Below are 19521 nucleotides of genomic sequence, written 5' to 3'. Positions count from 1 at the left end.
CCAGATCTCTCTGTAAGGCCTCTCTACCCTCGAGGCAGTCTAGTGATCGTCTTGGTTTAGTATTGTCAACAAACTTAGTGTGCATTTGATTGCTGTGTCCAGATCATCTATAAAAACACTGAAGAGAACTGGCCCTGAAATTGAGCCTTGGGGAACCTCACTGGTGACTTGCCTCCAGCCTGATGTAACCCCATTTACTATAACTCTTTGAGCCTGACCCATCAGCCAATTGCTCACCCAAGATATTATGAACTTGTCTAGCTGTGTGCTGGACATTTTATCCAGAAGGATATGGTGAGAGACATTATCAGAAGCTTTGCTAAGATCCAAAACTACATGTACTGACTTCCTTTGGTCAACTAGATGGGTGACCCTGTCATAAAAGGAAATTAAAGTAGGACTTTCCTGCCATGAACCCGTGCTGATTATGACTAATGACTGTGTTGTCTCTCAAGTTTTTTTCAATAACTCCTAGAATAACCTCCATATTCTAGTAGCTTTACATAGTTAACAAATAAATGCAGATTTTTAAACTCAGATTAGCACATATGTAGTTAGTGCAGATTTTTTAAACTCAAAAGCTAGGTGGAGAAGGATCAACATTTCTTATTGTTTGAAAAGGAACTATCCAGTGTTTTCTAGTTTAAACAGAACCTGACCAAGTTCTGGTCAGACTTCCAGCCCAGTAGCTTTTCTGCAGCAATCTACCATTATACCTGAAATTAATCTCTGATATTTCTTTTCTAAGCTAGAAAATTCCTCATGGAAAATATCCTTTGAATCTGCATGCAAAACAAAAATATCAACTAGCCAGCTTCCCTCCATCCAAAGATGATCCAAAGTTCTGAAGTATTAAGCATTGTAGAGCAAACTTTAGCAAAGGTAGCTCTATCTTTATTTACAATGGGTTTTCATTGCTTATCTTGATTTTATGCAGGAATAAGTAAAGATAGTGCCAAATATATTTAGTTTTCAAAAAAATTGATGGAGTAGAAGTATGCTTAGGACTTTATTAAAGAGGGTATTTTATCTGAACTGAGTGTGTGTGTTGGCACAGATGACAAAATGTTACTTATGACTTCAGTCAGAGTTATTGAAGCCAGGCTGAGCAAGTGTATTGATGAGGAAAATTCTCTCTCAATAAATATGTAAATGTGTGTGTGGTGTGTAGTTGAAGAAGATGGGCAGAGATAGTCTGTGAGCTAATAGCTGTTTAATTTTTACAGGTTCCAACTCAAGCATAACATTTTCCTTTCGGCTAGCATGCTAGAGATTTTGTGTGCTCTGACCTTTACCTGATCTGACTTTATGACTAGGCATCTCCCACTGGTGTTAGTGGAAAGAAGCACTGCTAATGGTCTCTGTCAGTGTGTTTGCACTGGAGAGACAGCCAAGCTAGCTGTAATTAAGACAGAGTAGCAGAAGCAGTCTAGCTGTGGTCATAAAGAAACTCCATGCTTTTGTGGGATTAGTGCTTTCATCAGGCTGTCCTGCTGATTTAGAAATAGCTTTTATGCTTTGCTCCACCAGTGCTTCCTACCTGGTGATCCAAAGATGCTCCTTGAGACACAGACTGTGGTCCGTGAAATGATTGGAATTGCTTTATTTTCTTAACATAAATATGCATTTCTTTATAAAGCAGTGAGAGAAGATAAAAGGAAAAAATAAACACTCATAGTTTGTTCTAATTTTTCCTTGGTTACACTCACAGTTTGCTTTAATTTTTCCTTGGTTATAAAGGAATAATTGCAACAATACAGCGAGTTGCTGTGGCACAAAATGGGCAGTGACTTCTCAGGTTAAAAGAGGCTGAGAAACACTGTTCAACTCCATGCTTTCGCAAATGGCACGTATCATATATCCTCCCAGAAGGAAAACGTATTTTTAAGCCTAGCTGTGAGGGAGGAGGCATGACTGGATAGTGGAAAAGACCTCTCCATACAGTTTATAACAAGGAAGAGCACTACTTGTAAAACTTTTCAGAGGTTTTACTTTTGTGTTAAGGACCATACGAATCTAAATGCAGAATGGCAGGTTGGAGCGGAAACAGTGACACTTTGTGAGTCATTTCTGTCTGTCCTTAGTCCTCTTATCATTCTCCACTGAGCTGTGAGCTCCTGCAACATTGAACTATCATTTCCAGGACTTCTGATTTGGTGGAAGAGCAGCCGTTCCTCTGAAGGAGAGTAGGATTTATGCCAATAGCTCAGAAAGGACCACAGAAAATTGCTGCCTACATCAATCTAATTTGCTGCCAGGGCTTTTTTCCCTAGCTACTTTTTAATGGGGTGTGTGATTAGTGGGGAAACAAAGTTGACTTACGTTTACAGATTGCATCGTCTCTACTGAATACCAGAAATCCCCAAGGCTCTGGCACTGCCCTTGGTGAAACAGCAGGCTTTTCTGAATGGCTTGCATTTCTCCTGCCATTAATTCTCCTTTAGCTTTTTCTGCTTGTCTGTTTCCCTTTGCTCATCCAGTAAACTGAACTAACATTATTTACCTCCCTCAGGTCTTTTTGATTTCAGATTTTTCCCTGCGATTAGTCATCTGTGTCAAGAGAAAACTGAAGCAGGTTTACAGCATTGCTAGTGCAAATGTTGCTCAGGTAAAAAAAGAAAAATCTAGCTTCCTGATTCATTGACAGTATTATGGAAATTTGTCTGTTGAGAAGGTTACTTGCAAGGCTTTTTGTTGTATTACTCTCTCTTTGCACCTTCTCTCAGCTTTAACCTGAATATGTCTTCTGGTGCTATATCATGTGGGTGAGTGCAGCCCATTGCAGAATATGTCATACATTGAATCCAGGACACAGTGGTATTTAGGCACACTTGTGCAGATCCTGCAAAAGGATAAGAGGTCTAAACAGCTTAGAGTTTTTAATTTTGAGCCAGTAAATCGCATTACTATTTACTGTTTATCCATTTTCAAATTTTAAAGGCAGAGAGTTTTCCTCTAAATGTAAACTTTAAGTAATGAACTCTGGGAGACTGAAACGTAAGATTTTCCATAGTGGATCAGACTATTTTGCCATTGTCTCTAGTATCCTAACACTGTCGGTGACCAGTAGCAGAAAGGTAAACTAGAAAAGAGGGAACATGGCTTATTTTATTGTGACTTTTTAAAGTAACTTTATGGTGACCTGCACAAAGCAATCTTGACTCATGCCTGGAGCTTCCAGACATGTAATAATAACTTTTAAAGATTATATGATTTTTCTTTTCATTTTGTAAAATTCAGATGTATAAAAACTTTCCCCTTCATCCCCATCCATGCTATTAATCTTACTCTCAATCCGGACATGTTATTTTCTACGTGTTTCAGAGGAGGTTATGAGAAAGTGAAAGCACAGAAATGGTGCTTGGCTTGATGACTCCTACATTTAACATACAACTAAGCCACTCACAGCACACAGTACCTGATGACTGGCATGTATCCTTTATGATGTTAAAATGGGGTTAACACAGCTCATATTTTATAGTTTTGGCAAACAGTCAGCAGGGCACAGGACCTCAGCAGAGCAGCTACCTTTTTGTATAAGCTTTACTTTCCATCTTTTAAGCTCTTTACTGCTATTACATGCTTGAAGACAGCTGCCCCATCTCCATGATATACTCAGTGGGCTCCTAAACCTAGGAGAGAACTGTGTTGTTTTTGCAAAATAAATACAATTTATTACCATTTGAATCACTTTTTGGTTCATATGTAAAATTTTTAGTGTACTGTGCAAAACTGTCCAATAATTTCCTAATCAATTAACATTACCAAATTTCCTGCCTTAAACTTAAGAGCCTATGCTACATAATTTCAGCCTAATGAATCCCATAATATCCTGTGCCTTGACCCAAAAGTTCCTCTTACCCTACTTTGCTCTGAATTCCCATGTCCTCTGATGCCCAGGACAGAATGTCATTTTGGAAAAAAGAGATAGCACAAAATAAATGGAAATTGGAGGAGATGATGGATCCAAGGGCATGACAGCATTCTATTTCTGTACTTACTGAAAAAGGAAGTAAGCAAGACAACCCAAAAGTCCTTAGGGTTTGAAAGGATAACACCAAAAATTTCACAGCATGGAGAAAGTGGTATTGCAGTCTGGTGATGCTCAGGGCAGGCAGCATTGAATGTTGTAGGAAATAGAAAGTCCACAGCAGCTGCTGGAGTTGTATCTACTGCTTTTTTGCTGAGGTGAGTGAGTTAGGGGATGGCAGCTGAGATTTCCTGCAAGATGGTTCTACTTATGGCTGCAGCTGGCAATGTCATAGTGTCAAAGATAATAGAAGATTTAAAATCTGGGGGATGGATTGACACAATAACAAATGGGTGCAAAACTCACCCTGAATAAATTGAGATGGATAAAGGTTCTAACCAGTAGTGGTGTCAGGTTCTGGAGCAACTCTCAAGGAGAGGCAATGAGGAGGGGGAAAGGAGATGTCAGTGGGTCTGAATGGGGTGTTGCTGCCATTTGGTGGATACTGCAGGGTGTTAACAACTGGGTTTGCAAGTGGTGGGGCTCTAAGGCAGTAGCTGGATTCCCAACTTGTCTCCTGTGTTCTTGTCTGTTTTTCTGATTCTGACCCTTTCCCAGTCAAGATAACAATAATGATCAACTTTTTCTAATTTTTAACAGGGCAAGATACCTGAATTGTAAACCAGCATCTAAGTCTTAGGCATTCAATGCTGTAACAATATAATGGCAAGCCACCCTAATAAGATCCTGTCTGACCCTGAATCATGATCGTCAATTCTGTTGTTTAATAAATGTTGGAACAACACAATTTCCTTTCTATCTGCTTACTCAGCTTTCCTGACAGGCAGAGAGAATAGGTCTAACTGGCCAAAAATGTGGCTTGTGTCTGACATTTATTGTGATAAAATGTGACATTCCAAAATCCACCATTCAGATCTTGTAGAAATGCAAAATTCTGTGGGTCTGGCCACCCTGGAGACTCAAAGTATGAGTAAATATGCCCATACTTAGATGGGATGTTAACAGCTTCTATAAAAATTCAGGTGGAAAAACACTTCAGTTTTTACTATGATTTTGTATGTCCCTGTATTTCTGAAATACTTATTTTTCAGTTGTAAAGGAAAAAACTGTCTGTATTCTTTGTCTCTTCTTAGAAAATTACAAGTCCCACTCATTTTAACTCAATTTTGCTTAAGCCAGGGAGACTCAGTGGCCTCCAGTATGGCATTCAAATGCTGTACTTTCAGATGAAGAGCAAGACTTCTATCAACTCAGTAGAAGTCAGTATTCAACAATAGCTCTTTTTCGGAACCACAATGAAATATGCCTACTGTGTCTAAAAAATGGGTTATTTTAGCTCCAAATTGCCACTTGCCTCCTACTCAGTATTCTGACACTTGGGATTATTTCTGCTTCATCCTTGAAAGCTTTCCCAGTATGTATTAAGCAAGCTGAAACTCATAACCAAAGTCCCGTCCTTGCATGACTTTCTTCTCTCTTTTAAAAAAAGCTAAACAAAAAAACCCCAATGAAGTTTGTTCCTCTTTCCTGATGAAGGTCTTTGTAGCTAGCTCCTTAATGAGTCGTCAGACTTTTCAACTGATAATTTTTCAATTAGATTTGTCTCTCCCTACATTTTTTTTTACACATGAAGTATAAGTGATCTATGCTGACAGGTCAAAGTTTTTCTTTAGTATTTGTGCCACTCCATAGTGTAAGTCAGGTCACCTTAATACCAGTTACTTCATAAAGTCCAACTGCTTTAATGCGTGTACTTCTGGGAGTGTTATGGTAAATATGTTTGTCATTCAGGCAGTGTGCCATATAATATATATATATTTTTAAATCTCTAGATTTGTGCCTGTACTCAGACTTTTCTCATCTGGTTTAAAACTTGGTTTTGCCTTTCATCCCTTTGTGACTTTCCAGGGAGAGTTTCCAGAGCTGTAGTTATGTCAAGTCTTTAGGTTTGATGCCTCAAGCCAAGACAATCTAAGAACAGAGATGGAAGAGTTTTACACATCAGAGCAAAATCCCATTTTATTTGTTGTCTAGCATGCCCATTTGTTTTCAAAGGTCCTTGTACTGACTCCTGTGCTATTAGGACTATAAACCTTTATTGTGGCTCTGAATTCAGAGAAGCTTGGACATACTTGAAGAATTTAATTTACAGTCATATGAAGACACTTAAAAACTAATTTTTGTTTAGTTTGGTCTCAGATAGTGCTGCTGGTCTACATGAGAACATAGAGGAAGGCTGTCTCAATCTGATATAACAGATAAAGGTCTTCCCAAACATTAAAAATTTTCAAAATCTTAACATTTCAATATTAAGAAAATGTTTAAAAATAGCCATACTGCTATTTCTTATGCTGGCCTCGCAAACTGTGAGTGAAACAGTCTTGTAAACATTAATATGCAAATTCTCAGAGTGATACAGCTGGGGAGAGATGAGGAGGAGAGAAGAGTTCTATGTCTGCCTAAATAGAATTTAAAGACTCCTTCTTAGACTTAGATAAAAATAGAAACCACTAGGTAGTGTTTGGGAGTTTCTTTTTTTTCAGATTGGACTTACAGTAGAGTGTAAGAGAGTTAGGGAGCCACCTCTCACTGAAATTCAGTGTGAACTGACAGCACCAATTTTTTTAAGCTCTTTTGAAAAGCCCAGCTTTAAGTCTTCTTTTCTTTTCACTGCTGGATTCAGAAAGTCCAAATAATTATTGTCTTCCTCCTCCTACACCTTCCTACTTTTTTTGAAGAGGCTGATTTGTACTGTCATGGAAGTGCTACATTTTTGTCAGTTATGTTCTCTGCCTGTGCATGTGTGGAAAAGAAGGGAGATCATCTGGGAGAATGCATTACTTGTTTTCTCACAGTTGCTCCATTTCCCTTTCTTAAAACTGTTTGCTTGGGCTGCTCTTTCTTATTGTGTATTTATAATCCATAGTAAATTTCATACCAATCATTTTGTCTAAAATAAAGATCCTGAAGAAATGTGCAGAAGTTTAACATAATTTCTAATCTCTTGCAGTTTAGGTAACACACCTGAGGAAACCAACCCTGGAAGCCTCTGTGTTTGATTGAGAGCCTGGGTTCTTTTTTCTGTTCCCTGGCTTTCATTTTAAGCAGTAGAAGTCTCTCTATAAGTAGACTACAAGAGCCAAGATTCCCTATGGCAGAGACAGACAACTTCATACATTTGGGTAGTTCAGGTTTCTTAGCTGACTGTTATTCTTCTCTTCCTCCAGTCAAAATAAAGAATGAAAAGATTTTCAAGATTAAATCCTGCCCTTATTTGAAGGCCACTGTGAAGCTCTCATTGCCTTTAGCTGTGCTAAGATACCTCTCCAAGCATTTTTAATCATTTACTCTCTTTCTGATGTTTTCAAGCAGGAGAACATAAGAGTCATTAAAAATATGCCACAAGACTAGGAAACGGTCTGGGACCAATTAGATCCTGGAGGCTGTTCCAGCCCTACTACAGGCAAGTCTGAGAGGGCTTTTTAACCCACATTTATATACATTAAGTGTTGAGCACTGGCCTACGTTTCAGCCTGTTGTGAGTAATAGCTAGTCAAATAGTAATTTGTCTCTCAATTGAAACAGTGATGTGACTGCTAACAACACGCACAGAGGTGTACATGGTCCTCTGCTATACTCACCTACTCTAATCACCATTTATTTGTATCTGCTTTCTTCTGTCACAAGATAATGAGATTAGGACCAGTCACATGATGTAACTTAAGGTTTGATATAGTGGTCTTCCATAACACAGCTACTGCCTTGTTCTTTGCAGATCCTTTTGCTATAGAGAGGTAGGGACTTAGAGGGAAGGTCTGACTAGTCACAGGGTGATGTCCTGGTGCTGCAGCAATGATTCATGGCAAGTAAAGATAGCTGCTGTGGGTGACAGATCCTTGAGATCAGGCTCTGAGAAAAAAAGAAGTGATTGGCAGGAATTATCTTTAAAATAGGGATTTTTTTCTGCTCTCTGCCTTACTGTGAATCCTGTTATAGCCTAAAAAATGCAGCCAGTGCCTGTAGCTGTTATTTCCCAAGGGTCCTAGCAATTCTAGCCCTCTGCAAACAGGATTCAAATTAAAAAAAGAATGAACACAGGTTGTGAAAAAATTCTGGTGTCAGTGGAAACTATTGTAGTGTTTTGGAGTCATATTGACAATTTTTCCTTAACTAACAAAAGATTAATATGAGAAGTGTGCTGGTTTCAGGGACTAACTAATTGAGAGATTTTCTGGAAGAATAAAATATACTTTCTGCTTTAACCAATTGAATCCTCAGTGCAGAGATATCAGGATTGTCACAGAGAACTGGAATTACAGAGCACGCATGTTGTCATGCTCATGGTTGTGACCTGAACTCAAACCAGACAAAGGAGGCTGATTCTACTAATATGGGTTTTCTTCTTATGGAATGTTATTGGACTGAAAGTCTGTGTATGCTTCACATGTTCTTCATGGCCAGAAGGGGAGTAATGGATGGAGGTCAGGGAGTTCAGTCAGTAATTCCTTTGTGATAGTGCAGCTAATTAAGCTTAAAAAGAGCAGGGGAGTTCCAGGCATGACAGTTTCTGACAGTCCCACTTGTGTTTGTCACTTCAAGAGTGCTGGACGTATTTGCAGTTGAACTTTCAATAGTAGGTAATTCAGTGCTGAATCAGTCACTAAAGCTTTCAGAGCAGTTGGGCCTTTGGAAATGAGGAAGCTGAGGAGAGAAGGACTCTGAAAAATAAAATAAAGGAGGAAGGAATTCTCAGTGTCAAGTCCCTGGCAGAATTAAAATTTCCATGTGTGTGTGGCAGTTTGAAATGAAGCGGACTAAAATGTCTCCTTTTCCTGAAAACTCCTTACAGTGAATCCCAACCACGTGCTTAAGACTTAGTGTTCTCACTGGAAATGAAGCATCAGAGAAGGTCAAAAAATCTGCTTGCAGAGAAGTATTTTAATTAGTCACTTTCTGCATCCCCACGGCACTACTCTTGCAATGACATTGAGGCAGGAGTCAGGTCTGTCCAGCAGCATCTCGAAACATCTGCTTTCATATGGCTGGTTCAGCTTCATTTATTTTTACCCCTCTGCATTCCTTCTGACTTCCAATTTCGTCTTTGGCTCTGGCTAGCCAAGCGCATGTCTAGACGTGTAAGTGTGCTCTGGTAATGACGCATACCTTTCCTTGGTGATGATGTAATTTTTCCCATCAATCTTAGTTTTGGTGTAGAATTTAGTACTAGCAATCATTCAGATGAAGCATCCGTAACATCTGCTTATCCTCTTTTTTCTTAGTCTTGTCTCTCTTTCCAAGGACCATCTGTTTCAGAATACTTGCACTCTTCTGAACGGCCCTTTTCCTTTTAGTTTTTATTTCAGAGTTCTATTCCTGTCTTTCTATCAAGCTCTGTAAAGCTATACGTTATTCTGGTTCTGATGACTATCTACCAGATTTGGGTCTTTCCAAAACACCATGTTCTCGTGCTTCTGTTGTGCTTTAATTCTCTTTCACTGCCTTGCCTCTGCTTAGCCTTTCTTACTCTCTGTGCTCCCAGAAACTGTGTTCAACACTGTTCTTGAGATAACTGATCATAATGTTTTGGTCTAAAAGTGACACTTGCAAAGTCTGTATGCTGACAGATCTCCCCAGGGTAAAGTGTAATCTATATATGCTGTTATATTCAGTTAACTACAGTGTTGTTTTGTTTCTTGTTTCCAGCTCTCTTATCTTAAACTAAATACATCTTTGTCTAATCACTACTGAAATAATTAGTGCCATTCCACAGGATGCAGAGGCTTTTTGAAGAAAAATAAAAATTGAAAAAATCTGTTCTTCAGAAATATTTTCAGAACTGCCTAAATGGCTGTTAAGATTTGCTAGACATATCCTCCTAATATAACCTTGATTAAGCCAAGATATGATGCTTAAAATATTTTCATTTACCAGGAAGTTTTTGTTTCCTGCTAAAAGCTATGTGTTAAAGGCTCTTCATTTACCAATGTAGGTTTGGATAGAGAGAAAAGCATATATTATCTGTTTCACATTTCACATTGATTTTGCTCATGAGAGTGAAACTAGGCTTCGTACCCAAACAGCATGTTTGGAAATCAGGAGAATTAAGGCTCACTCTCGGTGTAGCCTGAAATATGCTTTGTGATCTTTGGCATGCCATGCACTAGGTACAACAATAATACTATCTTCAGTCACCAAGTGTTCAAAGGTTTGTTTCCTAAACACTCGTAGATTCTACAGTGGAAAGTCCTTCATGAAGCTTATGGTTAATGATGTCCAACATAAAGAAAAGATATTGTAATTCTACTTCAGTTTTTTTCAGCTGTTCCTGTGGGTAATGTCCTGGTTGCATCCCAGTGCAAAATCCTGTCTGGATTTCTCCTGTTCATTTCAGTTGGAACAAATGCCATGAGTTTAGTCACACAGGGGAAGTATTCACAGTGTTCTTCTTCAGTCAATTCATTCAGATGATTAAGTCAGGAGACTGGTCTCCTTAAACTCCCTCTATAATCAGTCAGTGGAGTGGGAGGTTCCTCCAGATGACAGCTGATAGCAGGAGCTTAACTAATGTGTCTGTAGTTTTATCTGTACTGATAAAAAGGGGAAGGTAGAATAGATTTTGCACCCACATTGCTTATGACAGATTTTTTCTAGGACCAGCTAGGCCCCTTTTCATAGCATTTGGGCATGGCTGTATTTTCTTCTAGCCAGCATACAATGGCTAGATAGTCTTAAGACATAAGAATTACCCCCCCAGTTCAAATTGACTTAAGTGCTCTGATAGGGTGTGACTGACTCTGATACTGATGCTTTCATGGGCATGTAGTGTTTAATGAATGTTTGATGGTGAACCAAAGTGTTCCAAAATATTATGCATACTGTCCCAACACAGTGACCCCTAGCTAGAGTGAAAGAACACTGATCTGCAAGTTGGAGCGGTCTAGTAAGCTCACTACAGAGCAAGCCTGGGAGCAAACCAAAATACATGAAATAAGAAGGAACAGAACACTAGTGTGCAGAGGTAAACACCAGATTATTTTTTTTTTTCCCCAGGGGAGAGCAACTGAATTAAGTTGTGCTCTTTTTACTGTTGCTAAGCCATGCCCAAGTCACCAACCCCCCTGGCTCTTTTCCTTTGGTTCTCCACTGAGGCACTGAACATCAGACTTCAGCTCTGAGGTACAGTGTTGCCCTGTTCTGGGTGAAATGATTAATGTGGAAAAATTACAAAATAATGAGGAAGACATATGGAAACATTACAGGATGCTTTTTATGTAGTTAAACCAAGGCTTTGTTTCCTGACTGCCAACTTCCCTCTCTCTGGACTCTTGGCTGTGTCTCACCTCTCTTCCCATCTGGCCATGTCCTGATTTCCCTCTGGAGCTGCCAAATTTCAGCCTAAGACTAGGCTGAGACTTGAAGCTCTTTAACATTTGCAGGCTGCCATGTGCAGGCGTAGTGGTGGGAGTAGGCTTTCTTTGGGTTAATGTCTACCTGTTGGAAAGTTAATCACCTCTCTGCTCCTTCATCTTCCTCATACGTCTTTCTCAGAAGTGGTGCCTTGGTATGCAATGCTAGGGCTTGTATGACACTCTGCAGTGATGGCTCTGTACCAAGTAGCATGGAGGGGTAGTATCTACAAACACATAATGACAGTTCTGAGCATGCATGTGATTACAATGACCAATCCTAAATATCTGTTTGCTATTTACATATACTGTAGCTCTTGACTAATACGACCGTCTTGGAGAGTACTCCATTGTGCTAGGCAGGAAATGCAAATGGTTCCTGCCATGGAGAAGTTACAATCAAAGTACAAGATGGGAGATGAGAAGTGGCTATTTTAAGCAGATAGTGAAAATACATGCTAAAAATAAAGATGTGCATTTGAATATATTTCTTTCTCCTCTTTCTTTTTTAGCCAAGTGGAAGGGTGAATCAGTCCCAGCATAGGGTCATTACAGTGTTTCTGAGTTCCTTTAGGTAGCTGTGTTATTTGTATTATTAAAACACCTGATTTGAACAGTACTATAGCAGGAACTTTTTTGCCCTTCACAGTATAACTTTGCAGTTGGTAACTGAAGAAGAGAAAAAATGTGTATGGAAAAGCCAGTTAGGTCTAAGCACTTTTGGAAACCCAGACAGGTTTTTTTACAGTTCGCTAGTTTCTTGACTCTTCCATGTTCCAAGCTTCTGTTGCAGTATCATAACAGCAAATATAGATTTCATTGAATTCTTTGTTTTACTCTGTCTTCTTTCCTCCTCCAGAATTCAACTACTCATACACACTCTTATCCTTCTCTTTTTCCTTCCCTTTCCCCCTTCCTTTCCCTGTTTCTTAGATCTAGTTTTAACATGCTGTTTTGGTCAAAATTGATGTGGAAAGCAGAGTGCTTTTCCTCTCCATAATAATCATAATATAAGATATATTGACATGGATCCCCCTCCCTCTCGAGAGTTTGCTTCATTGCATTTTGCATGAAATATGTGAGTAAACATTCAGTGGGTCAGAGAGAGAGTCTATCACTCCTTTACTCTGAGAGTGACACTGTATCCATATATGTCAATGGGAAGAAATTCCATCTCAGTTTATGCAACAAAACAACTATTTACAAAGATCAACCTGTGGTAAATGATGTTCCATTTATTTAAAAGATATCCTGCCTTTCTGAGCAGCTTAGATGTGAACACTAACACGTTATGGACCAGATGGAGCCCTCAGGTGAATAAAACTGTATGTGTGTATAACTTGGAAAGGAAAGGGAGTACAATACCACCTTTCCATAGAGGTGGAAAGTGGCTATATTCTCTGCCTAAAGCCACATTATTAACTTTACATCAGAACCAGGAAGTTTCAATGCTTTTTACTCCTAGTCTTGTACTTTAGACACAGGAGCATCCTCTGACCTTTGCTGGTATTATGCCCTGATATGCAGCAATGCTAACATGAAACAGAGGCTCTAATTCTGGATCCTCCTAGATCCTCCTTTATGCTGTAGACTGGGTCATAAGTCCTGGGTCAAGCTCTCAAAGGTTAAGACCTTAGCCAGCTGAATCAATGATGCAAAGCAAATTTATCCGTGTGGCTTAATTGTCGAGGAAAGGTTTTCCTTCTCTTCCCACTGCATTCCTTATCTGTTTACAATTTATTTTCTGTCTCATATAATGTAATGATTTCTGCTTTATGTTGTACAGAGCAGGAAAATTTAAATTTATTGTGTAAAGTTAACAGTGACCTCATTGTCTTTTAGTGCTCTTGTACACTTTTCAGTTCCATGGACATAGCATAAGCTTGTCTTCAGGACCAGAGGAGAAACCAGTTTCATTCAGCTGGCTGACCTGAGGCACTGCATGAAGGCCTGTGATGCCACCATGTTGAGTTTCCCATTCTTGTGGGAAAATGTCTCTGGAGGAGGACCAGAGGATGGCAGTTCACAGAAGACTTCCCTCCACAATTTGCTTTTACACTTTTGGCTGATGGACAGGTGATGTACATCACCGACTCCGTGCAAGTCCTAGAGCTTATTTGTTTGGAAGGCCTTTTTCACTCCAGCAGCTCTGCATCTAGGTGACTGTAGGGCCTGTTTCATTGTAAATTGTCTCCAATTCTCTAAGGAATGTTTTGTAAGAAGAAGGTATTCTCACAGTGGGAATGATTCAAAGCAATAACAATGACAACGCTTTTTCTTCATAGGGCACCCTGAGGCAGTTTCAGAGATACAGTGAATAGGGGGCACACCAGGACGTCTGCTGTCTCCTCTATATGACCTTGCTTTGGAAAACTTAGGTATTTGGTATGATACCTAGCTCAGGAGAAAAGAAAGAGGGCAAACTTAGACCTGTGCCAAAGTGGAAAGGAACCTCATGGACTGTAAAGATTTATAAGCTGGGTAATTCCCACCTTGAAGAGGAGCTGGTTCCATGTTGAGTTAAATAAGATACAGCTTTTCCTGCAATTTTCTCCTATAACAAGATAAAGAAATACAAAGATTCAGTGAAGTAGAAATTACGTTTTTCAAAAGGCTTAAACGAATTAATGTTTAAAACAAGATAATAAAATTTATATGAGATGTTTTGACATGTTTTATAATGTAGTTGGTACCTACCCCCCGCAGTTAAGCACATACATATTTTAGCTTGGAGGCTTCAGTCCATTCATGGTAAGCATTAATAGCTTATAAAGCATGTACTTTCATATTGTTATTGCTTAAATGGGCTTTTTCCAGGGAAGTTTTGTCAATATTTTTCTGAGATAGCACTGATTTACTCCACTGGCTTATGGTTGAAGAAACTTGTCAAAAAAAGCAGGGCAAATGGTGGCATAAGCAGGAATAATTTCAAAGGAAATAAGGCATGTGCCTTTATGGGGACAATAATAGATAGACTAATGCATGAAAAGATAATGGTGGTTTAGTCAGGTTCCTCTGAGTATGAGGGAAGAGTGAAGGCTCAATCTGTTGTAAGTTAGATCCAGCTGCCCATTGCCCAGGGGCCTCTTCTAGCAGTTGAAAGTTAATGGGACACAGGAGTGCTTCAGCCCATGCCCTACTTACATAGTCTTGCTTTGAAGGCTGCCAGAAATCTGTTGAGGAAAACATTCTTCACAACCCAAGAATATCCTTCAAAATGAGTTATTTTTTGAAGGACACAACCTTCCCAGATGCCTTGCATTGCTATTTTGGTTTCTCACTACCATTTGCTGAACAACTGTATATGCTGCTATTCCTGTCACCCTGTGGGTACAGTTTTACCAGGGCTGTTAAGAGGGCTGGAGCTCCCTTGGCCAGGCACATGGTGTAGGATCACCTTCACATTTCCTCATCCCTCCTCAGGTTTGTGGCTTTTCCAGGTCATTTCCTACTTGGTCTCAATCTTGTCCTCTAGGCAGGAGGCAGCAGACTCTCTTCTTTGTGATGGCTGGCCCTCCTGAAGTGAGTCCTTCATAGCTCTGCTGTATTGTGAGCTCTCTGGGATCAGGGAAAGGGACAGAGGATTGTTTCACATTTGTATATCACCAATTACACTCTTGAATCTTCCTTAAGATCTGTGAACCTATGAATCTATGAGGGAAGGAGGCATTAGAAGAAAGGAAGATAGTGAAAGGAAAATCAGAAAAGAAAGGAGATGATTCTTGTGCCAGTAGAGCAGGTCTGACCCTCTGTCACTGCTCTCTACAGATAAAGAAACAGGGAGTTGGGGCAATGGGAATGTAAGGTGGTCTTACCTAGTATGGACAAAACACTTTGCTAGATGTGGGTAAAAAGGTTTGTAGTAGGGAGTTATTAATATATATATTAAAATATACACTGCTTCAATAATTACATGTTTACCAATAGCTCTGGAGATAACATCAAGGCATCCTCTTATAGCAGTGGACAGGAGCATTATTCTTTCTGAATGTAGCTTTTAGAATTGTTTTTAACAGATATAATATATTTCTCCATGCTCAAATACAGCTATACTTTACATGAGTTCTGGAAAAATGTGGTTTTATAATCTACTAGAAAAAGTGTTTGTGAAAAATCAGCTTTTTTTTTACCCCAAATATTACTTTTATGGGCATTCAAAATTGAACTTCCTTAGTGTGACCAACTCTTGCCTGCCCACATACACACTCTCCCAAGTTTTTAATACTTTACACTCTCTAGCACTCCAGTCTCTGTGAGCGGTAACTGGTATCTTGTTTTTTCCATTGTCAGCAGAATGGTAATGAAATACATCTTATAGAACTTTCCTTTTTATTAAACGTTAGGAATAACCTACTTCAGATGGCAGGTTGAATAATCAAGAAATCAAATACAAAAATTAGGAAATGTTCCTTCCTATGTAATTTCATTAAAGTTCTTGCATGACTGAACTTAATAATGAAACTCCAAATGACTTCAGTAGGGAGAGGTTTGTACACAGTCTGGAATGTATTGGAAGAATAGAAACTGTGACGGATGCATTCAACCCCTTAACCAAACTAGCGGTAGTTTGGTTCAGGCTCCAAAGGACGTAGAGGCCTAAACTGTAATCCGGCCAAGAATTCCTTTAGTTCCAACCTGTTCTCTGAAAGCTCACAAAGGAGCAGAGTGACATGGTGAGCATCAATGCATATGAGCTTGGAACACCAATCATGCAATTAACACATGAATAGCGGGTGGCTTTTTCGAGACTCATTTATTGAGGAACAAAGAAAGTTTTGTGTACAAGGAGTGTCCTGCATACCTTTTGCATTGCATGTAATTTGACTACAAGCCAACCACTTTATTCCATAAACATGACAGCCTAAGTGAGCCTTCTTTGAGCTCTCCCTGCTGTGCAGCTGGCTGCATGGCGGTGATCTCCCCTTGAGCTGGGACGCCTCTCAAGGCAGAGACACTTCTTACCAACTGCAGGTCTTGGGTAAGCGACTGATATGGTGCATAACCTTGTATTATAATGCACTAAGATTTTGTCTTGGTAACTTTGATTTTTATCTTGTTAGTTTTGAATCATTGTTATATCCTTTGTGCTGTACAGTAATAGAGTGAACCTTGCCATCAAACGTTGTTAAGTCACACTTTTAAAACATCGTATTTCAATAAAACCACTTCTGCTGATACCTTTGACAGTGGTTCTTTAAGCGGTCTAAATTACCCATTCGTGGCAAATTGGTGTAGTCGGCAGGTCCCTAAATCACGATTTGTGACAGAAACTTCCAAAGATGTTCTTAGAATCTCTTCTTCAGGAAAAATGAACTTTAGGGATCGCAGCTTCACTGCAGTCCTATGTGTTTATCTATTTTTTTCTGTTGCTCAAAAGATCTGTAAGCAGTGGGCCTTTTCTAGTCATGCAGAGTAAAAGTCATCAGATTATTTGGTTCACTTCAAGAACTCTTTACAGAATCATTATATTATGAATATATCTAATATCTATACTATATAATAATATATAATCAATATTATGAAATATTATCTGAGCTAAAAATGGGAAAGTTTCTAAAACTGGTAATCACTCTGGAGAAGACACTTTTTAGGAGTCTCCAATTTCAGCTCAATTAGAGATGCTTCAGTGACCTTGCTGTTAGGTCAGTGTTTAACTGGCATTTGGAGGGGCTTGCATCTATCCTTTATATACAAGTTGCCATTACACTTTCTAGTTTTCCTTGTATTAATTTCTGATCAGAAAAAATGTTAATGGTTTTGCAAAATGTTGAAGGACTTTTTATTTTGTGCTTTATGCCCTTTCTGATGATAGTGTTTCCATATGGATAAGAAGGGCAATTATGGAAGTGTTCTATATGTTTTGTGATTTTCTTTTGAAAATCATTTCACTTGAGGTGAGCTCTTTCTTGATCAAAAGAAGCTGCAGGTTTGTGCATGATACTTGTACAGCAAACCACAGCCAGTATTTTTGCCTGTCTTTCAACCCAGAATGTTTTTTTCAACACCATACTACTTTGTCTTTGAATAAGGCCTTAACCTGAGAAGAATGTCACAGCTAACCTTTATTCATTCTTTCTATTTTCATTCACAGATCTCTCTTGCATTTGCTCTTCATCTTCCACGCCCATTAAATCTCTGAAACTAAGGTGAAAGGTGCTACTTACAGCTGAGCAGCACATCATCTCAGTCTTGTCTATACCTATGACCCCATTTCAAAACTGTTTTTTTCTGCGTTGAAAGATTTTGAACCATTGGCTTTCTGACAGTTTCAAGCTCTAACCTGAAATATGCTGGGGCAGGCCTTGAATTATGATTCCTTTTTGCATTACAAATTTATTACTTGTGGATGCTTGTCATGTTGTAATGCATCTCCACACGGATGACAGGATTCAACTTTTGCCTTTTTTCATTGCTTCCAGTGATGGACTGAACAGTGGGGTTTTTTTTGTTTTCATGAAGGGCATGTGAAGTGTGCTGAGCAGAAACAAACCGCATTACTCTGTAATTCACTGGAGTATGGTGTGCCCTTCATGCAAGTTGTGTGACAGCCACTGGCTTCTTTCTACTGGGGCACTGTTTGAATCTGTGACTCCACTCCACTCCCCTGGGCATTTCTTACTTTTGTTCATAAAATGCCAAATTTATTTGTAACTGCAAAACATTTTGCATTCTTGCTAACTGGGATATTCATTTTTCTTCTTTCCTTCCTCCCTAACCCGTTCAGGACACAAGTTTGTTCTGCAGTATGCTTTCCAGTAATATGTCTCATTCAATTTTAAATGTCTTATATAAAGGAGCTCTGCTTCAGAGACTACTTAATACTATTTGAGGGCCAGATTGTGACTTGGATTTTACATACCTATAAATCACACAGGCTATTTGAATCTTGGTTTCAGGCATGCAGAATTTCGGCTACTGTATTCAAAGAGCAAGTACAAAAGCAAAGTCAGAAATCTGTAAACTTTTTGCTGTGTCAATTTAGATGCCAGAACATTGGCACAAGTGCTAGGTAGTTGCTGCAGGTCGGCAGTAAATGTGAAAAAGAAGTATGCTGACAAAGAGATGAGCATGACTTCTTTTACCCCCTGTGGCTTCTGTGAGGGTCTTGGTCATTTTTCATGTTCAGTCTGTGTTAAAAATGACAGCTGTGGTGATAAATAGATGTCCCTACCTATTTATCCTCTGAATATCATCATCTGAGTCCTGTAGAAGAAATTTTCCTCTTTCTAGTTATACATTTTCATCTTAGCTTGGGCATTTGCTGAATAAACAAAGGTCTTTCATGTGTGTCCTAGGTCAAGTTGGGAATGAGACCTCTACAATGTTTTAAGCAGTCATGTTATAAGATACAGATGGACACTGTATAACTGTGAGGTGGAAGCTAGTGTCAATTTTTTCTTTTATTAAAATGTTGCCAGCAGCTGTGGATGGGCTGTAAGCTAAGCAGTATCATTATGGTTCCTAGAATGATGCTGAAGTTTGTTATACATAAGGCTAAGACTGATCAGTTCTGTCAATATATAGTCAACATGGCTTTGTCTCCAGGGGCTGGATAATGTGTTACCTCATGGAATGCAGTGTTTGAAACTGGACTGCAAGATCTCAGCTAGACTTTATTTGTGATAGGCTTTAAAGGCTAGAGGCCAAAGCTGACTAAACTTTGTTAGTTTATGGATTATGACAAGTAAGACTAAAATAAAGCATGGTATAAATTTATATGCTCTTGGTCTGAAGGGGGAAATAGTGTGTTCACTGTGTGCCACTTGACTGTTCCTTCATCTTCTCCAAATGAAGCAAATAGGACTCACAACTTGTATTCTACTTTGGGCTACCCTTTTTTGATTTACCTCATCATAAAACTTGCGTGTCTTGTTCTCATAGTGGTTTGATCTGGTGAAAAAAAAATAGCTTTTTTTGTTCTTTAGCTATGAAAACAAGGCTATACAGCATTAACAGTTTCATTTGCCATATGTAGTGTCAGCTTCCCTTGTTTTTAGATATTCAGCAAGATCATAGAAAGTCAAACATCTCAGTAAAATCTATTTTTATGACTATGAATACATCACACCAGTGAGATTTCAAACAAGCCCATAGGTAAACCGAATTTCTTCATATGGACCATTA

At 39.0% G+C, this 19521-nt stretch overlaps 1 long non-coding RNA gene across 1 annotated transcript in view; it reads left to right on the top strand.

The window, feature by feature from the left end:
* Positions 1–844: 844 nt before the first annotated feature.
* The window catches only part of LOC141940154 (uncharacterized), a 63423-nt gene continuing 44746 nt past the window's right edge, over positions 845–19521 (top strand). Inside the window, exons 1-2 of the long non-coding RNA XR_012627897.1 lie at positions 845–882; positions 2513–2608. This is a non-coding gene — a long non-coding RNA (uncharacterized LOC141940154). The remainder of the gene's footprint in view (positions 883–2512; positions 2609–19521) is intronic.

Source organism: Strix uralensis, chromosome 2, assembly GCF_047716275.1.
Source record: "Strix uralensis isolate ZFMK-TIS-50842 chromosome 2, bStrUra1, whole genome shotgun sequence".
Lineage (NCBI taxonomy): Eukaryota > Metazoa > Chordata > Aves > Strigiformes > Strigidae > Strix > Strix uralensis.
The sequence above is the reverse complement of the archived record's forward strand: the minus strand, read 5'-3'. Positions and strand labels throughout refer to the sequence as shown.